Source organism: Emydura macquarii, unplaced genomic scaffold (genome assembly GCF_026122565.2).
Source record: "Emydura macquarii macquarii isolate MOO-44397 ecotype Brisbane River unplaced genomic scaffold, CSIRO-AGI_Emac_v2 contig_2473, whole genome shotgun sequence".
NCBI lineage: Eukaryota > Metazoa > Chordata > Testudines > Chelidae > Emydura > Emydura macquarii.
Window position 1 is genome coordinate 1927011 of NW_027132610.1, and position 14528 is coordinate 1941538.

The window sequence follows — 14528 nt, forward strand, 5'->3', positions numbered from 1 at the left end:
AATTTAAGATCAAATGCAAAAGAATTTGTTTGAATAATGGCGTTTTACATTTCCATTTGGCAAAAAAAGTTAGAGGTTTTCAAACACACAGAAGGAAATAAATCCTCACAACCACCCTTTTCAATGGGTAAATATTATACCCATTTTACAGTTGGGTGACTCAAAGCAGAGACCAAGGTCAGAGACAGTTTGTGACAACTGAGAATAGAACTCTAAAGCAGGGGCTTCCCAACCAGGGGGTTATGACCACTCTACTTTTGCTAATTGGGAAGGGGATTTCCAGCTAGATTGATACGATGGAAAAAGAGATCCCAGTGTAAAAAATATTGAGAATTACAGATCTAGTGTCCTGCCTCCCACCTACTGCTCTAATCCTTTTGTTACCCAGGGTTCCTCGACCCAGTAACTTTTAGTCTGTGCAAGTTGGTATCAGGAAATAAACCAAAGGAAATGTAGTATCTCCACCTGCTATGCAGCTGGCATGGACAAGTCAAAACCAAGGGCTCTTAACTTAAAGTTTTACTTTATCTGTCTCTAGCAATTCCCATTGGAATTACCTTTACTGGAAGTCTCCACTTATTAGTCTTAAGCACATACAAATACAATAGGTGATTAGAGTACCCCAAAACTTGATAGCTAATCTCCCAAGTCCGAGGCAGTCTTCAGATGAATCAGTCACAGATTTCCAGATGGTCAGTTCTTCCGTCTGTGCCTGGAGAGGTATTCAATGTGTCCACAAAGCGATCCACCTGACTCAGACTCGCTACCTCCCTCTTATACCCAAAAAGTTAGAGACATGTCAATCAAAAGAATATTACTAGCTGACCAAACAAATCAATCACAGGACAGAAACAGGAATTACAGAGACATGTCACTAAACAAAAATATTGTTAAACTGTTAGTCTGATAGCTAAATTTCCCCATATCGACAATTCTAAAATATATCCAGACTTCCTACTTTCCACAGACATCTGCCCCAGCATATTCAGAGAGAGAGAATGCACAGGGCTAGGTTTACGTCACATGTTCACTGTCTACCCACCTTGTGGTTTGCCTAGTTATGCTAAGTTCCTGCAAAGGCCTGAAAAAGGCTAAAAGCAGCAAGCAGAATAATTGGTAGTCCATCCCAATAACAGGCAGTGCCTTGAACACCTGGCTGGTTGCTAAAATGCCCCTGTACACTTTGACTCAAGGTTTATCTAAACAGAGATTAGGAAATATAAATCCAAACTTGAACAAAGGTTCATTCATCTCTATTAATAACTCAAAGCTGGAAGAAAAGGCTAATATTTAATCAAAATAGCAGCCTGTGTTACAAGACTTAGACTAATTCCAGAAGTGACCATCACGACCATCTAGTCTGACCTCCTGCACATTGTAAGCCACAGAACCTCACCCCGCCACTTCTGTAAGAGACTCATAACCTCCAGCTGAGTTACTGAAGTCCTCAAATCTACATTTAAAGACTTCAAGTTACAGAGAATCCATCATTTACTCTAGGTCAAACCAGCACATGACCTGTGCCCAGAGTCTGCCAATCTGACCTGGGAGAAAATTCCTTCCCCAATTCCAAATATAGTGATCAATTAGACCTAGAGCATGTGGTCAAGACACACCATCCAGGAACCTGGGAAAGAATCCTCTGGAGTAACTCAGATCCTTCCCAACTCTGGCCATTGGAGATATTTGCTACTAGCAGTCACAGATGGACTGCCAATGTCATTGTAGGCAGTCTTATCAAACCATCCCCTCCATAAACTTATCAAACTCAGTCCTGAAGTTAGGTTTTTTGCCCCACTACTCCTCTTGGAAGGCAGTTCCTGAACTTCAGTCCTCTAATGATCTGAAACCATTGTCTAATTTCAAGCCTAATCTTGTTGATGGCCTGTTTATATTTATTTGTTCTTGTGCTAACACTGGCCCTTACTTAAATAACTCCTCTGATGTTTATCCCTCTGATGTATTTATAGAGAGCAATTATATCTTTCCTCAGCCTTTGTTTTGTTAAGCTAAACAAACCAAGCTCCTTAAGTCTGCTCTCATAAGGTATGTTCTCCATTCCTCTGATCACCCTAGTAGTCTTTCTCAGCACCTGTTCCAATTTCATCTCTCTTAAACATGGAAGACCAGAACTGCACACAACTTTCCAGATGAGTTCTCACCAGTGGCTTGTATAATGGTAATAACGCTTCTCTTTCTCTACTGGAAATACCTAGCCTGGTGCATTTTAGGATTGAATTAGCCTTTTTCAGTCATGTCATGTTGGTGGCTCACAGTTAAGGTTAAGAAGTTGTCACAGGTATTTTTAGTAAAAGTCACAGACTGGTCATGGGCAATAAACAAAAATTCAAAGGAGCCTGCAACCTGTCTGTGACTTTTACTAAAAATACCCGGGGAGGGGAATAACAGCGAGGAATAAACTACCAGGGGCTGAATGCCAGATGCTGCTCCAGCCCTGGGAGCTGACCTGGCCCTGGCTGCTGCTCCTGCAGCAGGGGCTGACTGTCAGGTGCTGTTCCAGCCCCAGGAGCTGACCGCCAGCTGCTGCTCCAGGGAAGAAGCTGACAGCTGCTCCAGCCCTGCTGCTGCGGCAGGCTGAAGCCGAAGAATTCACAGAGGTCTGTTAAAGTCACAGAACCTGTGACCCCCGTGACAGAATCGTATCCTTACTCAGTCATCCTATGATCGAACAGTACACCCAGGTCTTTTTCTCCTCCTCTGTCACGTCTAACTGATATGTCCCTATCGTATAGCAAACCTTCTTGTAGTTAGCCCCAAGCACATGACCTTGCACTATTAAATTTCATTCTATTTCCATTACTACAGCTTTCCTCTGGACAGTGCAATTAAACTTTGTCTAAACATGGACTCTAGCTTCCATTGAGTTCAATGGGAGGATTGCCTTTGATTTCAATGGGAAGAGGACTGAGTCCGTGATTCTCAATGTTGAAAAGAATTGGTACATTCTGGCTGTTTGGTTTTTTTTTTTTTTGCTGCTACCAGCTGATCTATTTTCCCCTCTCAGTCTTAATGTAGTAAAAAGGGAAAAAATCAATTTTGTATAAATACACCCTGGAACCGAAGCCCCTTTCTCTGTCAAATCACAAATTCCTAGTAACAGCCTTGAAAGACTTTTAATTTCACTGGCTGAGGTTCAGTAATTATTTGTAGTTTATCACACCTGAGGAAAGGTTTCTTGATGTACAAACTAATTATGTTTTTAAATAAACTGATTGTCCATGTAACAAATGATCACATTTTCTCATCACTGGGAGATTTATGTTACTTTAATCAAGCCTCTGCACATAAAATAGGAACTTTAGTAAATCAGCCAGAAAGAAAAAGTCTGAATTAAATTATTGAGCACTCTCTGATTACAAGCCATTCTGAAGTGAATTCAATGGAAAACAATACATAAAGTGCAAGAAACTTATCAATACATATGGATTCATATGTTAGAAGAAGGGATATAAAGACATACATAAGTTTATATTAATTTAAAGATAATATATTTTCCACTTCTGCAAAGGCACGTCATGCACTAAAGGCTAGAACCGAAGTTTGCAACATTTGTCCAAGGGCAGTAATTAGCATGAATGAAGAATAGGTGGCTGCATACGACATTTCATTTATGGCTAGCAATAAGTGACATGACTCTAACATGGAATTAGTTATCATAAGCTTCTCCTGTCAATCTCTAAATGAAATGTCATGCAGAACAGCATATTTTTCACTGTTACGCCAATATGGCTCTCTCATAATGTGTATAATTAAAATAAACCTGGGAATTGGAGCATGCAATAACAGTAATAAAGTTAATAATGTGTAACTTATTGGTACCTGTTCACAAAGACCTCTTAGCAGGCTAACAAAAATGAACTGAAAACAAAATTTATGCTTAGCAGGACTGCAGGCAGTGACTCATCAACATCAGTGTGGTGAGAAAAAGAGAAAGGGATGGCCAGTCAGAGAGAAGTGTGGTCTGAGTACTGCACATGAGGCACATAAGGGACAGGAGAGGCATGGACAGATACTTACTGTACTCCAGCAATCCTCAACAGGCAGATGGCCCTTTTGTAGTCCACAGTCAGTCAATGTAGATTAGAGCAGCCCCAGGGCTGCTTTAATCTGGGCTAGAGTCTGGGCCAAAATAAAAACAGTCTCTAAGACAGGAAGCCACACCAGGCTCCCTTGTGCCCCATGCCCACCCTCAGGGTGTTCTGATGATGAATTAATGTTTCTGAAGTGCTTTGAAGATCTTGAACAGTTTATAGGGCTATCCACCTCCATACTGTACAAGCACATTAAATCCTTTAAAGATTGTGAGGAGATAGAGATAATAGCATTGCCCTATTTTACAGATGGGAAACTGAAGCACAGAAATGTTAAAGTCCAGATCCTCAAAGGAAGTTGGGAGACTAAATGCTTTTGAGGATCTAGGCCCAAGTAACTTGCTCAAGGTCACATAGGAAGTCTGTGGCAGAAGAGGAAATTGAATTCAAGCATCCTAAATCCTAGGTTAGTGCCCATCCTTCCTCTCTACTAGAAATCATATTTTTTCCCCAAAAGACACAAAAATTCTCATTGTTTTGCTGGAATTAGCAAGTATGTCTTTGATCTATGAGCAATCATGAACCTCTTTGAATGATGGGAGGAGTACCACTCTTCATTCAGGCTAAATAAAAGAGCAGTTAAATGATCCTTTCTTTATTTATAGTTGAAACAATAGAAGCCACTCTCCAGGCCTTCGGCAAAGTGAGAGAAGCACAAGTAGCCTGGCTCTGGAAGGTGAGAAAGCATCGTTTGGACAGACTGCCGTCTGGAAAAGCAGGTTTAGAAATTGTGAACAAGGAAACTGTCTCCTGTTGTTTGCTCCTACTGTGTTCAGGGAAACAGGACTTTGTGTACATACTTTGTAAATAAACAGTATTATGCCAAAGAAATACCTGACTCCTAAAGGAAGCAACCCAGCAAGGCCTATTAGCTAATGTCTCAGTCCAAAGGGCAACAGAGTAACTGAGAATCTCCCCTGTTAGCTCCAATAGATGTTATGAGGCTCACACCTCCCCCTCCCCCCTCACCAGAGAAGAGCCATAATCTTTCCTGAATTCTGACTGGCACCATGACCCTGACTGTGCAGAGGAATTTGCTCACCTAAAATCCCGTGAAGGATCTGCATGGATAACTCTCATTCAGGAATGCTGCCAAGGTATTTAGAAGGAGTTGTCTCAGATCTTGATATGCCCTTATGACCTTGTGGGTGCTGAGACTTAACCTTCAGACTTCAAATTTCAGATTCTAATGCTAAACAGCTGCCAGACTTCTAGGAATTATTAGTATCATCTCAAATATAGTTGTACTAATTTTGCCAAACAAAATAAAATGATCAGAAAAGTACAGTAAGCCATTCCAATGTACACTAAGAATAGATACTTGTATCCCATTTTCACTGCGGTGTTTTTCAGGGATGTTGAGCAAGTGAGCATAGTTTTAGAGATGTAAGACATTTCCCAGGGAATGAAGGTGGTCCTATAATAGTAAAAGCATTATGGTTAATTTAAGTCAGCGTAAGCTTGTATTTCTGGTGTGTATAGTTTATGCTACCTCTGTTGGGCTTGATAGAAATGAAGAGCATGATGTTGCATTTTATAGAGGTTGGTGCATAGGACTGGAAATGAGGACTCCTGGGTTCTATTCCCATCTCTGCAACTGATTTGCTGTTGACATTTGGTGAATTTTTTTAGTTCACTCAGCTTCAGCTTGCCCATCTGTAATACAAGATCACAGGGGTAATGTGACGCTTAATTCATGCTTTCATAGCTTCATATAAAAATAGCCTACAGAAGTGCTAAGCACTACTATTATTCAAGAGGGAAAAAAAGAAGAAAGCAAAAACTCATTTAAAATATCTCTGGGCTAACTGAGGAGCATTTTTATAAAAAAAACATTTACATCTAGAATCAATTAAGCTAGATGCTTGTTTTGATAGTTTATCAGTTGATCATTATGTTGCATACAAAAACCATTAACTGTTTTCCCATTTAAATAAAAATGCTGTCTCATAACCATTATCAAGGAAATAGGTAACAAAATTACATGACGTGGCACATTGCTGCAATTGTTTTAGACTATTCTGAAAAATATACTGGGCCAGCTGCCCAATGGGTGTAAAGCAGCATAGCTCTATTAACTCCACTGGAATCAATGGAACTACACTGAATTATTCCAACTGAGGGTCTGGCCAACGGTGTTTGTTGATACCACACTGCTCTGCTTTCCATTCTGAAGGAGGATGTTGGCATGAAATCCTTGCAAGGTGGGGAAAGTATAATTTCTTCACCCAGAACATTTTTTTGCAATAGTATCTGTTATTTACTTGGTGCAATTTGGTCTACTGCAAAAGCAAAACAATTACTCTTCAGAAGAATTTGTATAATTCATTTGTGGCAGGGAAGGGCAGGAGTCACATTGGAAACCATCCCATTCTTCTCTGGAGCTGGGTGGCAAAAGTTTTACAATGGCTTTCTGGTAGCCACCCACCAGCACCTCAGTGCTTTGACATTTTGCAAGGAGAGAATCCTTAAGGGATAAAGCAGGCCCCGGAGGTCTATTTAGTTTCATGATCACTATATATTTATCAGTACTAAGTAACAAGACAAAGCAAGACACTATACATTTTCACTCCCAGTCCATATAATGAAACATAAGATCCCAATGAACTCCAAAACCACAGGAGGCCAATCCTGACGAGACCTCAGCAAGGATTACACTCAATAGCAGATCTCTGATCCTGGGCCATTTCCCCATATACCTATGAATAGGCTTAAGAAAACAGAAGTTTCTGATGACCCAGCTGTACTTCACTGGTCCTAACAGCTCAGGGCCATCATAGCCAGGCTATGTTAACCTGCTAGGCATATTGAAAGCCACCATCCTCTCCATCAGGGGGAGAGGGCAGGGTGGGATTCACAAAGGGATTTATTTCTATGGGCGTTAGGTGCCTAAATACTAGGTAGATGAGTGGAGATAGTTGGTATGTAAATAAGATTACTTGGTAGGTTTTTGGTAGTATTGTAATGTCATTTCCACTACCTAAAGCTCTGGGAATGAGGATAACTTCACTCTTCTGGCTCAGTGGAATTGTCCATTGCAAGGGTGAAGCTGGTTTGTGCAGGAAACAGTTTCCTAAGGGCCAGTGCAAGACTGGAACAATATCCTGCAGGAGCCAAGATCTCTCTCAAATGCCATCCCCTTCTGTCCACATGCAAGGTGCACTTCTTTGACCTGTTTTCACTAATGAAAACACAGGCCACAGGCCAGGCCAATGATTCTTGTGAAAGCCCAATTGCGATTTAAGACGTTCCATGATAAAGTTTAAGCAGATCTGAGATAAAACAGGATCAAGCCTGACTCCCTTTATAGCTGAAGCAAATTGTGGCCACAATGGATTTCTTTGGCTGAAGAAGAGATAAATGCATATTGTTGCTTTGAAGTTAATCCCTATTTCTTAGGTATATACTGGTAACTAGTGCATTAATTAGCATAAGGCAATTAATCATTCAAACAGTTCATAGGCAATTTTACTACAAACTTCAAAGAAAAATAAAGAATGATATTATTACTCCAGAAGTCCCATCTAAATGGCAATATCCCCTTTTGATCTCTGACTCAGTAGAATACAGTAATGAAATATCATAGACGGGAGCAAAAGTTTAGTATCTGTAAGCTAATTATATCACATTTTTAAATGTCTAACAAGATATAGGTAAACACAGAGAAATACAATTAATATCTATTTCTGATTCACTCACAATGCAGGCTTGTATTTCAAGATCCCTAGTCTATTTAACATGGTTTTGCTAACTATCTATAAGGAATGGCCCTGTTTACCATTTCAGTGCTCTTCTAACATGCTCTCATGGGTTGTTTTCAGGTCACACAGCCTGCTGGTTGCTTAACCCTCGCCGGCTCAGCATCACAACCCTCATGCTTAGAAAGGAGATTGCAGCAGTAGCTGTGTGGTGTCTATTGACAAATGCTGATTTTTTTTTTAAAATGGTGACCACAGTGGTTGATTCATTTCCTTGGGCAGTTCTCACACATACAGTCTCCTCAGGTTCAGCCATGAAACACCCAGGCTGACCAGAGGCAATTGGATTCTGATGCTTTAGTCCCACACTGAGACAAGACTCCACGGCCCTTATGCAGGTGCATAGTGTTGAATGAGGAAAGCACAAGGACCACCACTCTGGCTACATGGGTGACAGACAGCCCTGTCATAGAATCATAGAAGATCAAGGTTGGAAGGGACCTCAGGAGGCTATCTAGTCCAACCCTGCTCAAAGCAGGACCAACCCCAACTAAACCATCCCAGCCAGGGCTTTGTCAAGCCAGGCCTTAAAAACCTCTAAGGATGGAGATTCCACCATCTCCCTAGGTAACCCATTCCAGTGCTTCACCACCCTCCTAGTGAGAAAGCTTTTCCTAAAATCCAACTTAGACCTCCCCCACCGCAACTTGAGAGCATTGCTCCTAGTTCTGTCATCTACCACCACTGAAAACAGCCTAGCTCCATCCTCCCTGGAACCCGCTTTCAGGTAGTTAAAGGCTGCTATCAAATCTCCCCTCATTCTTCTCTTCTGCAGACTAAATAAGCCCAGTTCCCTCAGCCTCTCCTCATAAGTCTTGTGCTCCAGCCCCCTCATCATTTTTGTTGCCTTCCTCTGGACTCTTTCCAATTTGTCCAATTTGTTTTGGGGGGGCTCAAAACTGGACACAATACTCCAAATATAACCTCACCAGTGCCGAATAGAGGGGAATAGTCACTTCCCTCGATCTGCTGGCAATGCTTCTACTTATGCAGCCTAATATGCCATTAGCGTTCTTGGCACTCCAATATGCAGTTAGCTTCTTCTGTCCTCAGAGAAGAAGAGAGACTGATCCCTTCCTGAAATTCCCTTATGCACTGCACCTCATAACAGTGTAGGAGTAGATAGCCTCTGGGGCAGAAGGCCTTCTGGGGTGCTCAATGAGGTGGGGCAGCTTCACACCTATCCTTGTGTGGGTCTGTGCATGTGCACAATCAAGCCCTGAGGTTTTGGAGTTCTTTCACAGTTGAGGTGCAGCTCAGACAAACATCTGTTTAGCCTTCACTGCCAGCTCCAGGTTCTCTGTCCTGCAGTACTCCCTCTATGTCACTCCCAAAGCAGAGTTATAGTAAAAGCAGAGTGTCTTCTTACTACCCCACCACCTACAATCATTGCAAGCCCCACTAAAATACAGGAAAAACTCAAATTAAATGTCAAAACTTGTGTGCATAACATCATCACAACACGTGTCCTTCTCTGTGACTGTCTTACCCCATGTAAAATAGTCTGGGCTAGACTATCAGAGTGCATTTTAACCAGGCACATCTAGGCAGTGATGCACATAAACATGCATCTAATGAGACAGAATTATTTTCAGAAGTGCAACTGAAGAGTGTATGGCAAATGAAAAGAAGGCATTTGCATTTTACAGTTGTTGTGCATCTGCCTTATTATTCACGTGCACAATTGATTTGATCGTCAGTAAGTTTCAGAATTCGCTATAGACTGTGATCAATGCTCCCTTGTTCATTAACATACATACTCCCTCCTATTTGCTGGGTAAATGCTTTTAAAGTAAATTGCTTGTAATGATTCCTATTACCCTTTACACACAGTGGCCACAGAAATAAACAAAATTCGTAGCAGGTGAGAGATTTGTAATGATACAGAGAAATCAAATTGTTCTGTAAATTCAAATAAGCTTTTTTTCCTCCATCATAAAGCTTAACTATAGTTAACCCTGGCTATACTTGGTTCTCTCAATCCCTTTTCCTCTTGCTTTTTCCTCGCATTTCCCCTTCCTCCCACCCCCATACAAACTGTACACATGAGATTGTTAGCATTCTTATAGGCAGATTTGGCAGGTTTTTCTTTTTACTTTGACTCAAATAGGAGTCGTGTTTGAAATTCTCTTTCAGGAACACTATTTGATATCTGAATAGATAAATATTAGTAGACCAGAGGTGAATAAAGTGTTCCCATTATGACTGTATTTGCTAGTGCTAGTTTACATGGATCTTTATTGTTTTATGGGTTTGAAACCTTAGGCTCAGACCCTGCCTGACTATTATGTGGGTATGGAGTGGGGCTAGGATAGGGGTAAAGGATATTCCCCTGTGTAAGGGCCAGGCATATTTGCAGTCCCTGTGTTAGCACAAACACAGGGGCTGCTCCCACTCTTCTCCCCTGGCAGTGCACGGTATCTCAAAAGAGGGTGGAGAGAGGAATGGGACCACGTCCCCCACCTCTATATACTAGCTCACAGAGCTGGCCAGCTGCATAAAGGCAAATAAAGCTATATCCCATAAGGGGGCAAGACAGCAGCCATGTTGCCCATACAGGCTGTGAAGCTCCAGCAGGTGTCCTGCCCCTTTCGAGCAGAAAGCCCCCACATGCTTTCCCTGCAGCTGCACAGCTCCCTGTGCTATGGGCTCGGCCTTCAGTGCACTTAGTTTGCTACTGCTTTATTTTATATGCTTTGCCATGGTTGTCTGTAGGCAATGTAGTGTAAAATAAAGGATATGTACTAAAAAGCCTAGCCCCTAGCTATATGTACATTAAATAGATGGCCCAGTAATGTGGCTGGAAACAGAGAGCAAAGCATTCCCAATGGCGTTCATTTTCCATCATTCGTAATTCCTTATGGACAACAGCCTGCTCGGCTGAGCAATCCAAGTGAAGCCAAGGCATAAACAGAGCAAGCAGGATCCATTTGGAAGCCATGTACATTTAGGGAGCATCTTTTATGTTTCTAGCATATCCCTGCAAATGTAAACAGGTGGCTGTGCCCCCAGGGCCACCCACCAAGTTTTTTGCTGTTTCCTTCAGACAAACAAGAGGCTTTTTTGACTCTGAAGTGGCACCTATTGAAGAAAACCCACTTAGCTGCTATTGGAGCCATTAGATGCCTCAGTTCCTAGCTGGATTAGATTGGACTGAAAAGGTCAAGTGGGCACACACTCCCCTACCTTTCTGCCTGGGCACACAGCTGCTCTTGTGACAAGTGTTCTGAGCCGGAGTCATCCCTGAGCCTAGCCATTTGAGATCATTGCCTGCGAGACCTAAGGACCCAGCCAATCCACTAGCAAGAGTCTAAGCAGCTGACGCCAAGGCAGCTACTCCAGTGGGCTCAACGTTGCCACCGTGTGGAGGATGCAGACTTTGTTCAATTCTTCCATGAGAATTGGCAGGGTGATTTCAGCCTGGTGTTGGGATCTCAGTCTTGCAATCCAAACTTTCCCTCACAAGCTTGGACAGAGTTGAGATAAAAAAGATCAGTTCACTAGAGTCTTTTATAGATCCATGCAGGCTGATCGATGTTTTCTTGACAGCAGGCATCTCCTGGAACAATTAATAGATGATCGCTTGGGACTCTGAAGTACCATCTCCTATGCCCTGTGCACACGGGTAACTAGTTACAATGTAATTGGCTATTTACAACCATTTACAGGTATTTACTACTTAAACTTCAAAGAGAAATATAAACAATAGTATTATTACATTCAAAGTTCCATCTCAATGTTCATATGTTCCTTTTGAACTCAATCAATAGAACAGTGATAGACAAGAAAGCAGTTTATCTACATTGCTAACCTCTAACAAGAGATACGTAAACATCAAACAACTACCAAAAATACACCTGCATATGAAAGCTCCAGTCTACTTATAAGGAACGACACTCACCACCATTGTATTTTCTTGTAATATATCTTGAAAGGTCAGAGTTGGGCCATGCAACTTGCAAAGTTGCTTGGCTTTTTCTGGGTCTAGAGTCACAGTTTCCCACCCACTTTGCACAGGTGCAAATGACTGCACAAGTTGCAAGGCCATGGAGAATCAGGCCCTGTTCTGTGTGCAAGCTGTCAAGTCACAATTTAATTTAATCTGTTTTTTCCTCAAAAGGGTCTTAGAAAAAAACCCAAATATTTCCTAAGCTTGATTAGTATTATGTACATAAGTAACTTTCACCTGCAAAACATCTCTTGTACTTTGGATGCTGCAGACATATTGATGGAAGGATGTGGGACTGAATTTGTAATTAGTGCTTGCCATCAGCTCGAACTCCATATTAAGCTGTCAAAGATTTTGGAACAATTACAGGCATGTCCTACCAACAGCAGAGCAAATACTCCCCTGTGACACAGTGCGGAGGTTTATCAGATGTCAGTCATTCAGGGCACACACTTATACAATAGTGCCCCAGCCTCCCATTTTGTTCATGTTTCAAATAGTTAATAAAATGGTGGCTCTTTGATCATTTATCAATAAGGATAAGATTGTGTCATGGAGGTCACGGAATCCATGACTTCCTGTGATCTCCATGACATTTTCTGCTTCAGCTCGGGGGAGGGACGGAAGGGGGCGGAGCAAGACCTGTCAGTCCCTTGGGGGCCCAGCAGCTCCCTGCCAAAGTGGGTCGGGGGGATAGGGGACCCAGAGCTCTGAGTTGCATCAGGGGCTCCCTACCGCTGCAGGTGCTGTAGGCAGCCGGGGAAGAGGGGAGGGAGATGAGTTACAGGAACTCCCTACCACTGCAGGCGGCGTCCCTGGAGGTCCCTGCTGCCAGGCACAATAGAGGGGTCCCCAGATCTCCCTGCTGCTGCAGATGGCTGAGACTCCCAGCTGCTGCTGGCAGTCCCTGAAGCTTCCAGCTGGGCCCCTGGAGCGCTGATCTACTGCCATGGGTGGTGGGCAGCCTCTGTAGCTCCCAGCTGCCATCGGCAGCCCTTTCAGCTCAGAGCCACCACAGGTGGTGTGGGGGAGGGGGGGGGAACACGACTCCAGAGCCCCAGCCACCTTAGGTAGCACCCCCACCGCCCACAGGTCTGAGCCGTGGGCCCCACAGGTAGTGGGCTGTCCGCAGACCTAGAGTTCCCAACCCTGGCCCCCAGCTCTCAGCCTCTGCAGGCAGTGGGGGCAGACCTGACCCCACTCTGCTCCTCTCATCCCATCCTCTCCCATCCCATGAGCCCCATTTTGTCATAGGAAGTTATTTTTATGAAAAGTCAGGGAGAGGTCACAGCTTCTGTGAATTTTTGCTTATTGCCCATGACCTCTCCCTGATTTTACTAAAAATAACCATGACAAAATCTTAACCTTATTTATAAAAGTGATGGCCATACAGAAATTTGAGAGGTGGGGGGGGGGGGATTATAATTCTGTGTTTTGATATCCACATTTCACATTGCTACAGCAAATTCTCTCCTTGTGTGACAGGATAGTACAAGGAAGGCATCACTTCCTTCCACAAAGAACACACAGAAGAACTAGATAATATGATCATGCAATTGCTCTTTTACATCAATCATAGCATTAACTTCCATTAAAAGGTTAACCCTGCCCATGTTTCTTCTGGGCTACAAAAGTCTTCATCAGTGAAATCATAGAACTCACAACTATGTAGAAAAACTGACAATGCTTTCTTACAATTTTTTTGCACCCATATTTTTCCATTCAAGTGAGAATATTGTGTTTTGAAAGGTGGGCATGATCCTGCTTCTACAGATGGGGAAATTGAGGCACAGAGCAGCTCAGTGACTTGCTGCTGCCACACACATCAGTGGCAGAGATGGGAATAGAACCCACTACCAGTCTCATGCACTGACTACTAGGATTGGGATTTTTGATGCAAATTCAAGAAAGTGCATTGCATAAAGAGATTAAGAATTAAGTGTGCTCTGACTTCAGCTGGTTGTTTTTCTGTGGCCATCTGGTTAGATGCATGCATTTGAAAGGGAGACAGCTACTATGAGTATACCTGTAAGGTTGAAGAATGCAGATTAAACGCTCGAAGAATTTAGCACTTGATGATATCAGCTTGGGAACACACTAGCCAGACCCTGGAAAACAAATTAATGTTACCACCTGAAATACTCCCAGTGCATCGACCTGCAGGACTGGATCTTTACATTATGTGTTATGGTGTACCCCTGGCCATCTGGGATACTAGCTGCAAAAAAGCCATAAGAAGTTCTGCTGCTAATTTGGCTCACAACAGCCAGATACAGAAATTTTTAAAAAATTAAAAAAACAAAACAAAAAACAAAAAAGAAATTCAAATAAAATGGTTGTCAAACTATTGGAGGAGAATGTCACTTAAACCTCACAGTGGAAACAGAAGGTCTTTATTCATAAACCTTAACAGATTCAAATATACACTTATATCAATAACCTGTTGCCTTTTCTCTCCCATTAGGGTGAAATTCTCCTTCCTCCAAGCTGCTCTGTGGCTGTTATCCACCGTTAAGACCTCTGGAGCATATCATGTTTATGTTCTGTTGAGAACAAAATAGTGTGATTCAGCAAAGCACTTAAAGTCCTATTGAAGTCCATGGGACATGAGCACATGCTTAAAATTAAGCCTATGCTTTGCTAAATAGAGATGGAGTACTCTTGTCCTTAAAATTAAGCATAATCTTAAGTGCTTTCATGAACTGTGGC

General features: G+C 42.4%; 1 long non-coding RNA gene across 2 annotated transcripts in view; it reads right to left on the reverse strand.

The window, feature by feature from the left end:
- The window catches only part of LOC137162800 (uncharacterized), a 40265-nt gene that overhangs the window by 13354 nt on the left and 12383 nt on the right, over positions 1-14528 (reverse strand). Inside the window, exons 3-4 of one of the 2 annotated variants that reach the window (XR_010922499.1) lie at positions 14260-14362; positions 13846-13927 (exon numbers count right to left, since the gene is read on the reverse strand). This is a non-coding gene — a long non-coding RNA (uncharacterized lncRNA). Of the gene's footprint in view, positions 1-13845; positions 13928-14186; positions 14363-14528 lie in introns of those variants that run through there. The other variant, XR_010922498.1, reaches the window with a different exon arrangement.